The sequence below is a fragment of the Lissotriton helveticus genome, chromosome 12, assembly GCF_964261635.1.
Source record: "Lissotriton helveticus chromosome 12, aLisHel1.1, whole genome shotgun sequence".
NCBI lineage: Eukaryota > Metazoa > Chordata > Amphibia > Caudata > Salamandridae > Lissotriton > Lissotriton helveticus.
In genome coordinates this window covers 879,073,280-879,091,026 of record NC_136073.1, presented here as the reverse complement: position 1 = coordinate 879,091,026, position 17,747 = coordinate 879,073,280, and positions in this window count along the sequence as shown.

The window sequence follows — 17,747 nt, the reverse complement described above, 5'->3', positions numbered from 1 at the left end:
AGGGAGGCCGTTTTTAACCTACGTCTATGAGACAGTAAAGGTTAAAAGTTGAATCATTTTCTTACAATTTCTCATCCCTGACCTACAGAGAATCGAAAAAAGAATTTACGTAGCTATTTGCCGTAAGACATTCAGGATTGGACCATACACTATTGCCTCTGCGCCAGCATTAAAATTGTTTATTAACTTTGTGACCTTAGTTTGCTGCCATCTTTCTCGGTGTACTGCCACTCCCCAAATTGGAGTCAGTTTTGAACACATTTCAAAATTCTTAAATACATTTTGGAGGATAGGGACGGCTGTAAGGGGTGAAAGGGAGGCCGTTTTTAACCTACGTCTATGAGACAGTAAAGGTTAAAAGTTGAATCATTTTCTTACAATTTCTCTTTCTCGGTGTACGGCCACTCCCCAAATTGGAGTCAGTTTTGAACACATTTCAAAATTCTTAAATACATTTTGGAGGACAGGGACGGCTGTAAGGGGTGAAAGGGAGGCCGTTTTTAACCTACGTCTATGAGACAGTAAAGGTTAAAAGTTGAATCATTTTCTTACAATTTCTCTTTCTCGGTGTACTGCCACTCCCCAAATTGGAGTCAGTTTTGAACACATTTCAAAATTCTTAAATACATTTTGGAGGACAGGGACGGCTGTAAGGGGTGAAAGGGAGGCCGTTTTTAACCTACGTCTATGAGACAGTAAAGGTTAAAAGTTGAATCATTTTCTTACAATTTCTCTTTCTCGGTGTACGGCCACTCCCCAAATTGGAGTCAGTTTTGAACACATTTCAAAATTCTTAAATACATTTTGGAGGACAGGGACGGCTGTAAGGGGTGAAAGGGAGGCCGTTTTTAACCTACGTCTATGAGACAGTAAAGGTTAAAAGTTGAATCATTTTCTTACAATTTCTCTTTCTCGGTGTACTGCCACTCCCTAAATTGGAGTCAGTTTTGAACACATTTCAAAATTCTTGAATACATTTTGGAGGACAGGGACGGCTGTAAGGGGTGAAAGGGAGGCCGTTTTTAACCTACGTCTATGAGACAGTAAAGGTTAAAAGTTGAATCATTTTCTTACAATTTCTCTTTCTCGGTGTACTGCCACTCCCCAAATTGGAGTCAGTTTTGAACACATTTCAAAATTCTTAAATACATTTTGGAGGACAGGGACGGCTGTAAGGGGTGAAAGGGAGTCCGTTTTTAACCTACGTCTATGAGATAGTAAAGGTTAAAAGTTGAATCATTTTCTTACAATTTCTCTTTCTCGGTGTACTGCCACTCCCCAAATTGGAGTCAGTTTTGAACACATTTCAGAATTCTTAAATACATTTTGGAGGACAGGGACGGCTGTAAGGGGTGAAAGGGAGGCCGTTTTTAACCTACGTCTATGAGACAGTAAAGGTTAAAAGTTGAATCATTTTCTTACAATTTCTCTTTCTCGGTGTACTGCCACTCCCCAAATTGGAGTCAGTTTTGAACACATTTCAAAATTCTTAAATGCATTTTGGAGGATAGGGACGGCTGTAAGGGGTGAAAGGGAGGCCGTTTTTAACCTACGTCTATGAGACAGTAAAGGTTAAAAGTTGAATCACTTTCTTACAATTTCTCTTTCTCGGTGTACGGCCACTCCCCAAATTGGAGTCAGTTTTGAACACATTTCAAAATTCTTAAATACATTTTGGAGGACAGGGACGGCTGTAAGGGGTGAAAGGGAGGCCGTTTTTAACCTACGTCTTTGAAACAGTAAAGGTTAAAAGTTGAATCATTTTCTTACAATTTCTCTTTCTCGGTGTACTGCCACTCCCCAAATTGGAGTCAGTTTTGAACACATTTCAAAATTCTTAAATACATTTTGGAGGACAGGGACGGCTGTAAGGGGTGAAAGGGAGGCCGTTTTTAACCTACGTCTATGAGACAGTAAAGGTTATAAGTTGAATCATTTTCTTACAATTTCTCTTTCTCGGTGTACTGCCACTCCCCAAATTGGAGTCAGTTTTGAACACATTTCAAAATTCTTAAATACATTTTGGAGGACAGGGACGGCTGTAAGGGGTGAAAGGGAGGCCGTTTTTAACCTACGTCTATGAGACAGTAAAGGTTAAAAGTTGAATCATTTTCTTACAATTTCTCTTTCTCGGTGTACTGCCACTCCCCAAATTGGAGTCAGTTTTGAACACATTTCAAAATTCTTAAATACATTTTGGAGGATAGGGACGGCTGTAAGGGGTGAAAGGGAGGCTGTTTTTAACCTACGTCTATGAGACAGTAAAGGTTAAAAGTTGAACCATTTTCTTACAATTTCTCTTTCTCGGTGTACGGCCACTCCCCAAATTGGAGTCAGTTTTGAACACATTTCAAAATTCTTAAATACATTTTGGAGGATAGGGACGGCTGTAAGGGGTGAAAGGGAGGCCGTTTTTAACCTACGTCTATGAGACAGTAAAGGTTAAAAGTTGAATCATTTTCTTACAATTTCTCTTTCTCGGTGTACGGCCACTCCCCAAATTGGAGTCAGTTTTGAACACATTTCAAAATTCTTAAATACATTTTGGAGGACAGGGACGGCTGTAAGGGGTGAAAGGGAGGCCGTTTTTAACCTACGTCTATGAGACAGTAAAGGTTAAAAGTTGAATCATTTTCTTACAATTTCTCTTTCTCAGTGTACTGCCACTCCCCAAATTGGAGTCAGTTTTGAACACATTTCAGAATTCTTAAATACATTTTGGAGGACAGGGACGGCTGTAAGGGGTGAAAGGGAGGCCGTTTTTAACCTACGTCTATGAGACAGTAAAGGTTAAAAGTTGAATCATTTTCTTACAATTTCTCTTTCTCGGTGTACTGCCACTCCCCAAATTGGAGTCAGTTTTGAACACATTTCAAAATTCTTAAATGCATTTTGGAGGATAGGGACGGCTGTAAGGGGTGAAAGGGAGGCCGTTTTAACCTACGTCTATGAGACAGTAAAGGTTAAAAGTTGAATCATTTTCTTACAATTTCTCTTTCTCGGTGTACGGCCACTCGCCAAATTGGAGTCAGTTTTGAACACATTTCAAAATTCTTAAATACATTTTGGAGGACAGGGACGGCTGTAAGGGGTGAAAGGGAGGCCGTTTTTAACCTACGTCTTTGAAACAGTAAAGGTTAAAAGTTGAATCATTTTCTTACAATTTCTCTTTCTCGGTGTACTGCCACTCCCCAAATTGGAGTCAGTTTTGAACACATTTCAAAATTCTTAAATACATTTTGGAGGACAGGGACGGCTGTAAGGGGTGAAAGGGAGGCCGTTTTTAACCTACGTCTATGAGACAGTAAAGGTTATAAGTTGAATCATTTTCTTACAATTTCTCTTTCTCGGTGTACTGCCACTCCCCAAATTGGAGTCAGTTTTGAACACATTTCAAAATTCTTAAATACATTTTGGAGGACAGGGACGGCTGTAAGGGGTGAAAGGGAGGCCGTTTTTAACCTACGTCTATGAGACAGTAAAGGTTAAAAGTTGAATCATTTTCTTACAATTTCTCTTTCTCGGTGTACTGCCACTCCCCAAATTGGAGTCAGTTTTGAACACATTTCAAAATTCTTAAATACATTTTGGAGGATAGGGACGGCTGTAAGGGGTGAAAGGGAGGCTGTTTTTAACCTACGTCTATGAGACAGTAAAGGTTAAAAGTTGAACCATTTTCTTACAATTTCTCTTTCTCGGTGTACGGCCACTCCCCAAATTGGAGTCAGTTTTGAACACATTTCAAAATTCTTAAATACATTTTGGAGGACAGGGACGGCTGTAAGGGGTGAAAGGGAGGCCGTTTTTAACCTACGTCTATGAGACAGTAAAGGTTAAAAGTTGAATCATTTTCTTACAATTTCTCTTTCTCGGTGTACGGCCACTCCCCAAATTGGAGTCAGTTTTGAACACATTTCAAAATTCTTAAATACATTTTGGAGGACAGGGACGGCTGTAAGGGGTGAAAGGGAGGCCGTTTTTAACCTACGTCTATGAGACAGTAAAGGTTAAAAGTTGAATCATTTTCTTACAATTTCTCATCCCTGACCTACAGAGAATCGAAAAAAGAATTTACGTAGCTATTTGCCGTAAGACATTCAGGATTGGACCATACACTATTGCCTCTGCGCCAGCATTAAAATTGTTTATTAACTTTGTGACCTCAGTTTGCTGCCATCTTTCTCGGTGTACTGCCACTCCCCAAATTGGAGTCAGTTTTGAACACATTTCAAAATTCTTAAATACATTTTGGAGGATAGGGACGGCTGTAAGGGGTGAAAGGGAGGCCGTTTTTAACCTACGTCTATGAGACAGTAAAGGTTAAAAGTTGAATCATTTTCTTACAATTTCTCTTTCTTGGTGTACGGCCACTCCCCAAATTGGAGTCAGTTTTGAACACATTTCAAAATTCTTAAATACATTTTGGAGGACAGGGACGGCTGTAAGGGGTGAAAGGGAGGCCGTTTTTAACCTACGTCTATGAGACAGTAAAGGTTAAAAGTTGAATCATTTTCTTACAATTTCTCTTTCTCGGTGTACTGCCACTCCCCAAATTGGAGTCAGTTTTGAACACATTTCAAAATTCTTAAATACATTTTGGAGGACAGGGACGGCTGTAAGGGGTGAAAGGGAGGCCGTTTTTAAACTACGTCTATGAGACAGTAAAGGTTAAAAGTTGAATCATTTTCTTACAATTTCTCTTTCTCGGTGTACTGCCACTCCCCAAATTGGAGTCAGTTTTGAACACATTTCAAAATTCCTAAATACATTTTGGAGGACAGGGACGGCTGTAAGGGAGGCCGTTTTTAACCTACGTCTATGAGACGTAAAGGTTAAAAGTTGAATCATTTTCTTACAATTTCTCTTTCTCGGTGTACGGCCACTCCCCAAATTGGAGTCAGTTTTGAACACATTTCAAAATTCTTAAATACATTTTGGAGGACAGGGACGGCTGTAAGGGGTGAAAGGGAGGCCGTTTTTAACCTACGTCTATGAGACAGTAAAGGTTAAAAGTTGAATCATTTTCTTACAATTTCTCATCCCTGACCTACAGAGAATCGAAAAAAGAATTTACGTAGCTATTTGCCGTAAGACATTCAGGATTGGACCATACACTATTGCCTCTGCGCCAGCATTAAAATTGTTTATTAACTTTGTGACCTTAGTTTGCTGCCATCTTTCTCGGTGTACGGCCACTCCCCAAATTGGAGTCAGTTTTGAACACATTTCAAAATTCTTAAATGCATTTTGGAGGACAGGGACGGCTGTAAGGGGTGAAAGGGAGGCCGTTTTTAACCTACGTCTATGAGACAGTAAAGGTTAAAAGTTGAATCATTTTCTTACAATTTCTCTTTCTCGGTGTACTGCCACTCCCCAAATTGGAGTCAGTTTTGAACACATTTCAAAATTCTTAAATACATTTTGGAGGACAGAGACGGCTGTAAGGGGTGAAAGGGAGGCCGTTTTTAACCTACGTCTATGAGACAGTAAAGGTTAAAAGTTGAATCATTTTCTTACAATTTCTCTTTCTCGGTGTACTGCCACTCCCCAAATTGGAGTCAGTTTTGAACACATTTCAAAATTCTTAAATACATTTTGGAGGACAGGGACGGTTGTAAGGGGTGAAAGGGAGGCCGTTTTTAACCTACGTCTATGAGACAGTGAAGGTAAAAAGTTGAATAATTTTCTTACAATTTCTCTTTCTCGGTGTACGGCCACTCCCCAAATTGGAGTCAGTTTTGAACACCTTTCAAAATTCTTAAATACATTTTGGAGGACAGGGACGGCTGTAAGGGGTGAAAGGGAGGCCGTTTTTAACCTACGTCTATGAGACAGTAAAGGTTAAAAGTTGAATCATTTTCTTACAATTTCTCATCCCTGACCTACAGAGAATCGAAAAAAGAATTTACGTAGCTATTTGCCGTAAGACATTCAGTATTGGACCATACACTATTGCCTCTGCGCCAGCATTAAAATTGTTTATTAACTTTGTGACCTTAGTTTGCTGCCATCTTTCTCGGTGTACGGCCACTCCCCAAATTGGAGTCAGTTTTGAACACATTTCAAAATTCTTAAATACATTTTGGAGGATAGGGACGGCTGTAAGGGGTGAAAGGGAGGCCGTTTTTAACCTACGTCTATGAGACAGTAAAGGTTAAAAGTTTAATCATTTTCTTACAATTTCTCTTTCTCGGTGTACTGCCACTCCCCAAATTGGAGTCAGTTTTGAACACATTTCAAAATTCTTAAATACATTTTGGAGGACAGGGACGGCTGTAAGGGGTGAAAGGGAGGCCGTTTTTAACCTACATCTATGAGACAGTAAAGGTTAAAAGTTGAATCATTTTCTTACAATTTCTCTTTCTCGGTGTACGGCCACTCCCCAAATTGGAGTCAGTTTTGAACACATTTCAAAATTCTTAAATACATTTTGGAGGATAGGGACGGCTGTAAGGGGTGAAAGGGAGGCCGTTTTTAACCTACGTCTATGAGACAGTAAAGGTTAAAAGTTGAATAATTTTCTTACAATTTCTCTTTCTCGGTGTACGGCCACTCCCCAAATTGGAGTCAGTTTTAAACACATTTCAAAATTCTTAAATACATTTTGGAGGACAGGGACAGCTGTAAGGGGTGAAAGGGAGGCCGTTTTTAACCTACGTCTATGAGACAGCAAAGGTTAAAAGTTGAATCATTTTCTTACAATTTCTCTTTCTCGGTGTACTGCCACTCCCCAAATTGGAGTCAGTTTTGAACACATTTCAAAATTCTTAAATACATTTTGGAGGACAGGGACGGCTGTAAGGGGTAAAAGGGAGGCCGTTTTTAACCTACGTCTATGAGACAGTAAAGGTTAAAAGTTGAATCATTTTCTTACAATTTCTCTTTCTCGGTGTACTGCCACTCCCCAAATTGGAGTCAGTTTTGAACACATTTCAAAATTCTTAAATACATTTTGGAGGACAGGGACGGCTGTAAGGGGTGAAAGGGAGGCCGTTTTTAACCTACGTCTATGAGACAGTAAAGGTTAAAAGTTGAATCATTTTCTTACAATTTCTCTTTCTCGGTGTACGGCCACTCCCCAAATTGGAGTCAGTTTTGAACACATTTCAAAATTCTTAAATACATTTTGGAGGACAGGGACGGCTGTAAGGGGTGAAAGGGAGGCCGTTTTTAACCTACGTCTATGAGACAGTAAAGGTTAAAAGTTGAATCATTTTCTTACAATTTCTCATCCCTGACCTACAGAGAATCGAAAAAAGAATTTACGTAGCTATTTGCCGTAAGACATTCAGGATTGGACCATACACTATTGCCTCTGCGCCAGCATTAAAATTGTTTATTAACTTTGTGACCTTAGTTTGCTGCCATCTTTCTCGGTGTACGGCCACTCCCCAAATTGGAGTCAGTTTTAAACACATTTCAAAATTCTTAAATACATTTTGGAGGATAGGGACGGCTGTAAGGGGTGAAAGGGAGGCCGTTTTTAACCTACGTCTATGAGACAGTAAAGGTTAAAAGTTGAATCATTTTCTTACAATTTCTCTTTCTCGGTGTACGGCCACTCCCCAAATTGGAGTCAGTTTTGAACACATTTCAAAATTCTTAAATACATTTTGGAGGACAGGGACTGCTGTAAGGGGTGAAAGGGAGGCCGTTTTTAACCTACGTCTATGAGACAGTAAAGGTTAAAAGTTGAATCATTTTCTTACAATTTCTCATCCCTGACCTACAGAGAATCGAAAAAAGAATTTACGTAGCTATTTGCCGTAAGACATTCAGGATTGGACCATACACTATTGCCTCTGCGCCAGCATTAAAATTGTTTATTAACTTTGTGACCTTAGTATGCTGCCATCTTTCTCGGTGTACGGCCACTCCCCAAATTGGAGTCAGTTTTGAACACATTTCAAAATTCTTAAATACATTTTGGAGGATAGGGACGGCTGTAAGGGGTGAAAGGGAGGCCGTTTTTAACCTACGTCTATGAGACAGTAAAGGTTAAAAGTTGAATCATTTTCTTACAATTTCTCTTTCTCGGTGTACGGCCACTCCCCAAATTGGAGTCAGTTTTGAACACATTTCAAAATTCTTAAATACATTTTGGAGGACAGGGACGGCTGTAAGGGGTGAAAGGGAGGCCGTTTTTAACCTACGTCTATGAGACAGTAAAGGTTAAAAGTTGAATCATTTTCTTACAATTTCTCTTTCTCGGTGTACTGCCACTCCCCAAATTGGAGTCAGTTTTGAACACATTTCAAAATTCTTAAATACATTTTGGAGGACAGGGACGGCTGTAAGGGGTGAAAGGGAGGCCGTTTTTAACCTACGTCTATGAGACAGTAAAGGTTAAAAGTTGAATCATTTTCTTACAATTTCTCTTTCTCGGTGTAGTGCCACTCCCCAAATTGGAGTCAGTTTTGAACACATTTCAAAATTCTTAAATACATTTTGGAGGACAGGGACGGCTGTAAGGGGTGAAAGGGAGGCCGTTTTTAACCTAAGTCTATGAGACAGTAAAGGTTAAAAGTTGAATCATTTTCTTACAATTTCTCTTTCTCGGTGTACGGCCACTCCCCAAATTGAAGTCAGTTTTGAACACATTTCAAAATTCTTAAATACATTTTGGAGGACAGGGACGGCTGTAAGGGGTGAAAGGGAGGCCGTTTTTAACCTACGTCTATGAGACAGTAAAGGTTAAAAGTTGAATCATTTTCTTACAATTTCTCTTTCTCGGTGTACGGCCACTCCCCAAATTGGAGTCAGTTTTGAACACATTTCAAAATTCTTACATACATTTTGGAGGACAGGGACGGCTGTAAGGGGTGAAAGGGAGGCCGTTTTTAACCTACGTCTATGAGACAGTAAAGGTTAAAAGTTGAATCATTTTCTTACAATTTCTCATCCCTGACCTACAGAGAATCGAAAAAAGAATTTACGTAGCTATTTGCCGTAAGAGATTCAGGATTGGACCATACACTATTGCCTCTGCTCCAGCATTAACCCCTTCGCTGCTAATGACAAGGGTAACTCGTCATGGAGTTTCCATTGATTTCAATGGAAATTACATGGACCTACTAGCACACCCCTTAGCATCCAAGTGGTTAAAATAGTTTATTAACTTTGTGACCTTAGTTTGCTGCCATCTTTCTCGGTGTATGGCCACTCCCCAAATTGGAGTCAGTTTTGAACACATTTCAAAATTCTTAAATACATTTTGGAGGACAGGGACGGCTGTAAGGGGTGAAAGGGAGGCCGTTTTTAACCTACATCTATGAGACAGTAAAGGTTAAAAGTTGAATCATTTTCTTACAATTTCTCTTTCTCGGTGTATTGCCACTCCCCAAATTGGAGTCAGTTTTGAACACATTTCAAAATTCTTAAATACATTTTGGAGGACAGGGACGGCTGTAAGGGGTGAAAGGGAGGCCGTTTTTAACCTACGTCTATGAGACAGTAAAGGTTAAAAGTTGAATCATTTTCTTACAATTTCTCTTTCTCGGTGTACGGCCACTCCCCAAATTGGAGTCAGTTTTGAACACATTTCAAAATTCTTAAATACATTTTGGAGGACAGGGACGGCTGTAAGGGGTGAAAGGGAGGCCGTTTTTAACCTACGTCTATGAGACAGTAAAGGTTAAAAGTTGAATCATTTTCTTACAATTTCTCATCCCTGACCTACAGAGAATCGAAAAAAGAATTTACGTAGCTATTTGCCGTAAGACATTCAGGATTGGACCATACACTATTGCCTCTGCGCCAGCATTAAAATTGTTTATTAACTTTGTGACCTTAGTTTGCTGCCATCTTTCTCGGTGTACGGCCACTCCCCAAATTGGAGTCAGTTTTGAACACATTTCAAAATTCTTAAATACATTTTGGAGGATAGGGACGGCTGTAAGGGGTGAAAGGGAGGCCGTTTTTAACCTACGTCTATGAGACAGTAAAGGTTAAAAGTTGAATCATTTTCTTACAATTTCTCTTTCTCGGTGTACGGCCACTCCCCAAATTGGAGTCAGTTTTGAACACATTTCAAAATTCTTAAATACATTTTGGAGGACAGGGACGGCTGTAAGGGGTGAAAGGGAGGCCGTTTTTAACCTACGTCTATGAGACAGTAAAGGTTAAAAGTTGAATCATTTTCTTACAATTTCTCTTTCTCGGTGTACTGCCACTCCCCAAATTGGAGTCAGTTTTGAACACATTTCAAAATTCTTAAATACATTTTGGAGGACAGGGACGGCTGTAATGGGTGAAAGGGAGGCAGTTTTTAACCTACGTCTATGAGACAGTAAAGGTTAAAAGTTGAATCATTTTCTTACAATTTCTCTTTCTTGGTGTACTGCCACTCCCCAAATTGGAGTCAGTTTTGAACACATTTCAAAATTCTTAAATACATTTTGGAGGACAGGGACGGCTGTAAGGGGTGAAAGGGAGGCCGTTTTTAACCTACGTCTATGAGACAGTAAAGGTTAAAAGTTGAATCATTTTCTTACAATTTCTCTTTCTCGGTGTACGGCCACTCCCCAAATTGGAGTCAGTTTTGAACACATTTCAAAATTCTTAAATACATTTTGGAGGACAGGGACGGCTGTAAGGGGTGAAAGGGAGGCCGTTTTTAACCTACGTCTATGAGACAGTAAAGGTTAAAAGTTGAATCATTTTCTTACAATTTCTCTTTCTCGGTGTACGGCCACTCCCCAAATTGGAGTCAGTTTTGAACACATTTCAAAATTCTTAAATACATTTTGGAGGACAGGGACGGCTGTAAGGGGTGAAAAGGAGGCCGTTTTTAACCTACGTCTATGAGACAGTAAAGGTTAAAAGTTGAATCATTTTCTTACAATTTCTCTTTCTCGGTGTACTGCCACTCCCCAAATTGGAGTCAGTTTTGAACACATTTCAAAATTCTTAAATACATTTTGGAGGACAGGGACGGCTGTAAGGGGTGAAAGGGAGGCCGTTTTTAACCTACGTCTATGAGACAGTAAAGGTTAAAAGTTGAATCATTTTCTTACAATTTCTCTTTCTCGGTGTACGGCCACTCCCCAAATTGGAGTCAGTTTTGAACACATTTCAAAATTCTTAAATACATTTTGGAGGACAGGGACGGCTGTAAGGGGTGAAAGGGAGGCCGTTTTTAACCTACGTCTATGAGACAGTAATGGTTAAAAGTTGAATCATTTTCTTACAATTTCTCATCCCTGACCTACAGAGAATCGAAAAAAGAATTTACGTAGCTATTTGCCGTAAGACATTCAGGATTGGACCATACACTATTGCCTCTGCGCCAGCATTAAAATTGTTTATTAACTTTGTGACCTTAGTTTGCTGCCATCTTTCTCGGTGTACGGCCACTCCCCAAATTGGAGTCAGTTTTAAACACATTTCAAAATTCTTAAATACATTTTGGAGGATAGGGACGGCTGTAAGGGGTGAAAGGGAGGCCGTTTTTAACCTACGTCTATGAGACAGTAAAGGTTAAAAGTTGAATCATTTTCTTACAATTTCTCTTTCTCGGTGTACGGCCACTCCCCAAATTGGAGTCAGTTTTGAACACATTTCAAAATTCTTAAATACATTTTGGAGGATAGGGACGGCTGTAAGGGGTGAAAGGGAGGCCGTTTTTAACCTACGTCTATGAGACAGTAAAGGTTAAAAGTTGAATCATTTTCTTACAATTTCTCATCCCTGACCTACAGAGAATCGAAAAAAGAATTTACGTAGCTATTTGCCGTAAGACATTCAGGATTGGACCATACACTATTGCCTCTGCGCCAGCATTAAAATTGTTTATTAACTTTGTGACCTTAGTTTGCTGCCATCTTTCTCGGTGTACGGCCACTCCCCAAATTGGAGTCAGTTTTGAACACATTTCAAAATTCTTAAATACATTTTGGAGGATAGGGACGGCTGTAAGGGGTGAAAGGGAGGCCGTTTTTAACCTACGTCTATGAGACAGTAAAGGTTAAAAGTTGAATCATTTTCTTACAATTTCTCTTTCTCGGTGTACGGCCACTCCCCAAATTGGAGTCAGTTTTGAACACATTTCAAAATTCTTAAATACATTTTGGAGGACAGGGACGGCTGCAAGGGGTGAAAGGGAGGCCGTTTTTAACCTACGTCTATGAGACAGTAAAGGTTAAAAGTTGAATCATTTTCTTACAATTTCTCTTTCTCGGTGTACTGCCACTCCCCAAATTGGAGTCAGTTTTGAACACATTTCAAAATTCTTAAATACATTTTGGAGGACAGGGACGGCTGTAAGGGGTGAAAGGGAGGCCGTTTTTAACCTACGTCTATGAGACAGTAAAGGTTAAAAGTTGAATCATTTTCTTACAATTTCTCTTTCTCGGTGTACGGCCACTCCCCAAATTGAAGTCAGTTTTGAACACATTTCAAAATTCTTAAATACATTTTGGAGGACAGGGACGGCTGTAAGGGGTAAAAGGGAGGCCGTTTTTAACCTACGTCTATGAGACAGTAAAGGTTAAAAGTTGAATCATTTTCTTACAATTTCTCTTTCTCGGTGTATGGCCACTCCCCAAATTGGAGTCAGTTTTGAACACATTTCAAAATTCTTACATACATTTTGGAGGACAGGGACGGCTGTAAGGGGTGAAAGGGAGGCCGTTTTTAACCTACGTCTATGAGACAGTAAAGGTTAAAAGTTGAATCATTTTCTTACAATTTCTCTTTCTCGGTGTACGGCCACTCCCCAAATTGGAGTCAGTTTTGAACACATTTCAAAATTCTTAAATACATTTTGGAGGACAGGGACGGCTGTAAGGGGTGAAAGGGAGGCCGTTTTTAACCTACGTCTATGAGACAGTAAAGGTTAAAAGTTGAATCATTTTCTTACAATTTCTCTTTCTCGGTGTACTGCCACTCCCCAAATTGGAGTCAGTTTTGAACACATTTCAAAATTCTTAAATACATTTTGGAGGACAGGGACGGCTGTAAGGGGTGAAAGGGAGGCCGTTTTTAACCTACGTCTATGAGGCAGTAAAGGTTAAAAGTTGAATCATTTTCTTACAATTTCTCTTTCTCGGTGTACTGCCACTCCCCAAATTGGAGTTAGTTTTGAACACATTTCAAAATTCTTAAATACATTTTGGAGGACAGGGACGGCTGTAAGGGGTGAAAGGGAGGCCGTTTTTAACCTACGTCTATGAGACAGTAAAGGTTAAAAGTTGAATCATTTTCTTACAATTTCTCTTTCTCGGTGTACGGCCACTCCCCAAATTGGAGTCAGTTTTGAACACATTTCAAAATTCTTAAATACATTTTGGAGGACAGGGACGGCTGTAAGGGGTGAAAGGGAGGCCGTTTTTAACCTACGTCTATGAGACAGTAAAGGTTAAAAGTTGAATCATTTTCTTACAATTTCTCTTTCTCGGTGTACGGCAACTCCCCAAATTGGAGTCAGTTTTGAACACATTTCAAAATTCTTAAATACATTTTGGAGGACAGGGACGGCTGTAAGGGGTGAAAGGGAGGCAGTTTTTAACCTACGTCTATGAGACAGTAAAGGTTAAAAGTTGAATCATTTTCTTACAATTTCTCATCCCTGACCTACAGAGAATCGAAAAAAGAATTTACGTAGCTCTTTGCCGTAAGACATTCAGGATTGGACCATACACTATTGCCTCTGCGCCAGCATTAAAATTGTTTATTAACTTTGTGACCTTAGTTTGCTGCCATCTTTCTCGGTGTACGGCCACTCCCCAAATTGGAGTCAGTTTTGAACACATTTCAAAATTCTTAAATACATTTTGGAGGATAGGGACGGCTGTAAGGGGTGAAAGGGAGGCCGTTTTTAACCTACGTCTATGAGACAGTAAAGGTTAAAAGTTGAATCATTTTCTTACAATTTCTCTTTCTCGGTGTACGGCCATTCCCCAAATTGGAGTCAGTTTTGAACACATTTCAAAATTCTTAAATACATTTTGGAGGACAGGGACGGCTGTAAGGGGTGAAAGGGAGGCCGTTTTTAACCTACGTCTATGAGACAGTAAAGGTTAAAAGTTGAATCATTTTCTTACAATTTCTCTTTCTCGGTGTACTGCCACTCCCTAAATTGGAGTCAGTTTTGAACACATTTCAAAATTCTTGAATACATTTTGGAGGACAGGGACGGCTGTAAGGGGTGAAAGGGAGGCCGTTTTTAACCTACGTCTATGAGACAGTAAAGGTTAAAAGTTGAATCATTTTCTTACAATTTCTCTTTCTCGGTGTACTGCCACTCCCCAAATTGGAGTCAGTTTTGAACACATTTCAAAATTCTTAAATACATTTTGGAGGACAGGGACGGCTGTAAGGGGTGAAAGGGAGGCCGTTTTTAACCTACGTCTATGAGACAGTAAAGGTTAAAAGTTGAATCATTTTCTTACAATTTCTCTTTCTCGGTGTACTGCCACTCCCCAAATTGGAGTCAGTTTTGAACACATTTCAAAATTCTTAAATGCATTTTGGAGGATAGGGACGGCTGTAAGGGGTGAAAGGGAGGCTGTTTTTAACCTACGTCTATGAGACAGTAAAGGTTAAAAGTTGAATCATTTTCTTACAATTTCTCTTTCTCGGTGTACGGCCACTCCCCAAATTGGAGTCAGTTTTGAACACATTTCAAAATTCTTAAATACATTTTGGAGGACAGGGACGGCTGTAAGGGGTGAAAGGGAGGCCGTTTTTAACCTACGTCTATGAGACAGTAAAGGTTAAAAGTTGAATCATTTTCTTACAATTTATCTTTCTCGGTGTACGGCCACTCTCCAAATTGGAGTCAGTTTTGAACACATTTCAAAATTCTTAAATACATTTTGGAGGACAGGGACGGCTGTAAGGGGTGAAAGGGAGGCCGTTTTTAACCTACGTCTATGAGACAGTAAAGGTTAAAAGTTGAATCATTTTCTTACAATTTCTCATCCCTGACCTACAGAGAATCGAAAAAAGAATTTACGTAGCTATTTGCCGTAAGACATTCAGGATTGGACCATACACTATTGCCTCTGCTCCAGCATTAAAATTGTTTATTAACTTTGTGACCTTAGTTTGCTGCCATCTTTCTCGGTGTATGGCCACTCCCCAAATTGGAGTCAGTTTTGAACACATTTCAAAATTCTTAAATATATTTTGGAGGACAGGGACGGCTGTAAGGGGTGAAAGGGAGGCTGTTTTTAACCTACGTCTATGAGACAGTAAAGGTTAAAAGTTGCATCATTTTCTTACAATTTCTCTTTCTCGGTATACGGCCATTCCCCAAATTGGAGTCAGTTTTGAACACATTTCAAAATTCTTAAATACATTTTGGAGGACAGGGACGGCTGTAAGGGGTGAAAGGGAGGCCGTTTTTAACCTACGTCTATGAGACAGTAAAGGTTAAAAGTTGAATCATTTTCTTACAATTTCTCTTTCTCGGTGTACTGCCACTCCCCAAATTGGAGTCAGTTTTGAACACATTTCAAAATTCTTAAATGCATTTTGGAGGATAGGGACGGCTGTAAGGGGTGAAAGGGAGGCTGTTTTTAACCTACGTCTATGAGACAGTAAAGGTTAAAAGTTGAATCATTTTCTTACAATTTCTCTTTCTCGGTGTACGGCCACTCCCCAAATTGGAGTCAGTTTTGAACACATTTCAAAATTCTTAAATACATTTTGGAGGACAGGGACGGCTGTAAGGGGTGAAAGGGAGGCCGTTTTTAACCTACGTCTATGAGACAGTAAAGGTTAAAAGTTGAATCATTTTCTTACAATTTCTCTTTCTCGGTGTACGGCCACTCTCCAAATTGGAGTCAGTTTTGAACACATTTCAAAATTCCTAAATACATTTTGGAGGACAGGGACGGCTGTAAGGGGTGAAAGGGAGGCCGTTTTTAACCTACGTCTATGAGACAGTAAAGGTTAAAAGTTGAATCATTTTCTTACAATTTCTCATCCCTGACCTACAGAGAATCGAAAAAAGAATTTACGTAGCTATTTGCCGTAAGACATTCAGGATTGGACCATACACTATTGCCTCTGCTCCAGCATTAAAATTGTTTATTAACTTTGTGACCTTAGTTTGCTGCCATCTTTCTCGGTGTATGGCCACTCCCCAAATTGGAGTCAGTTTTGAACACATTTCAAAATTCTTAAATATATTTTGGAGGACAGGGACGGCTGTAAGGGGTGAAAGGGAGGCCGTTTTTAACCTACGTCTATGAGACAGTAAAGGTTAAAAGTTGCATCATTTTCTTACAATATCTCTTTCTCGGTGTACTGCCACTCCCCAAATTGGAGTCAGTTTTGAACACATTTCAAAATTCTTAAATACATTTTGGAGGACAGGGACGGCTGTAAGGGGTGAAAGGGAGGCCGTTTTTAACCTACGTCTATGAGACAGTAAAGGTTAAAAGTTGAATCATTTTCTTACAATTTCTCTTTCTCGGTGTACTGCCACTCCCCAAATTGGAGTCAGTTTTGAACACATTTCAAAATTCTTAAATACATTTTGGAGGACAGGGACGGCTGTAAGGGGTGAAAGGGAGGCCGTTTTTAACCTACGTCTATGAGACAGTAAAGGTTAAAAGTTGAATCATTTTCTTACAATTTCTCTTTCTCGGTGTACTGCCACTCCCCAAATTGGAGTCAGTTTTGAACACATTTCAAAATTCTTAAATACATTTTGGAGGACAGGGACGGCTGTAAGTGGTGAAAGGGAGGCCGTTTTTAACCTACGTCTATGAGACAGTAAAGGTTAAAAGTTGAATCATTTTCTTACAATTTCTCATCCCTGACCTACAGAGAATCGAAAAAACAATTTACGTAGCTATTTGCCGTAAGACATTCAGGATTGGACCATACACTATTGCCTCTGCGCCAGCATTAAAATTGTTTATTAACTTTGTGACCTTAGTTTGCTGCCATCTTTCTCGGTGTACGGCCACTCCCCAAATTGGAGTCAGTTTTGAACACATTTCAAAATTCTTAAATACATTTTGGAGGATAGGGACGGCTGTAAGGGGTGAAAGGGAGGCCGTTTTTAACCTACGTCTATGAGACAGTAAAGGTTAAAAGTTGAATCATTTTCTTACAATTTCTCTTTCTCGGTGTACGGCCACTCCCCAAATTGGAGTCAGTTTTGAACACATTTCAAAATTCTTAAATACATTTTGGAAGACAGGGACGGCTGTAAGGGGTGAAAGGGAGGCCGTTTTTAACCTACGTCTATGAGACAGTAAAGGTTAAAAGTTGAATCATTTTCTTACAATTTCTCTGTCTCGGTGTACTGCCACTCCCCAAATTGGAGTCAGTTTTGAACACATTTCAAAATTCTTAAATACATTTTGGAGGACAGGGACGGCTGTAAGGGGTGAAAGGGAGGCCGTTTTTAACCTACGTCTATGAGACAGTGAAGGTTAAAAGTTGAATCATTTTCTTACAATTTCTCTTTCTCGGTGTACTGCCACTCCCCAAATTGGAGTCAGTTTTGAACACATTTCAAAATTCTTAAATACATTTTGGAGGACAGGGATGGCTGTAAGGGGTAAAAGGGAGGCCGTTTTTAACCTATGTCTATGAGACAGTAAAGGTTAAAAGTTGAATCATTTTCTTACAATTTCTCTTTCTTGGTGTACGGCCACTCCCCAAATTGGAGTCAGTTTTGAACACATTTCAAAATTCTTAAATACATTTTGGAGGACAGGGACGGCTGTAAGGGGTGAAAGGGAGGCCGTTTTTAACCTACGTCTATGAGACAGTAAAGGTTAAAA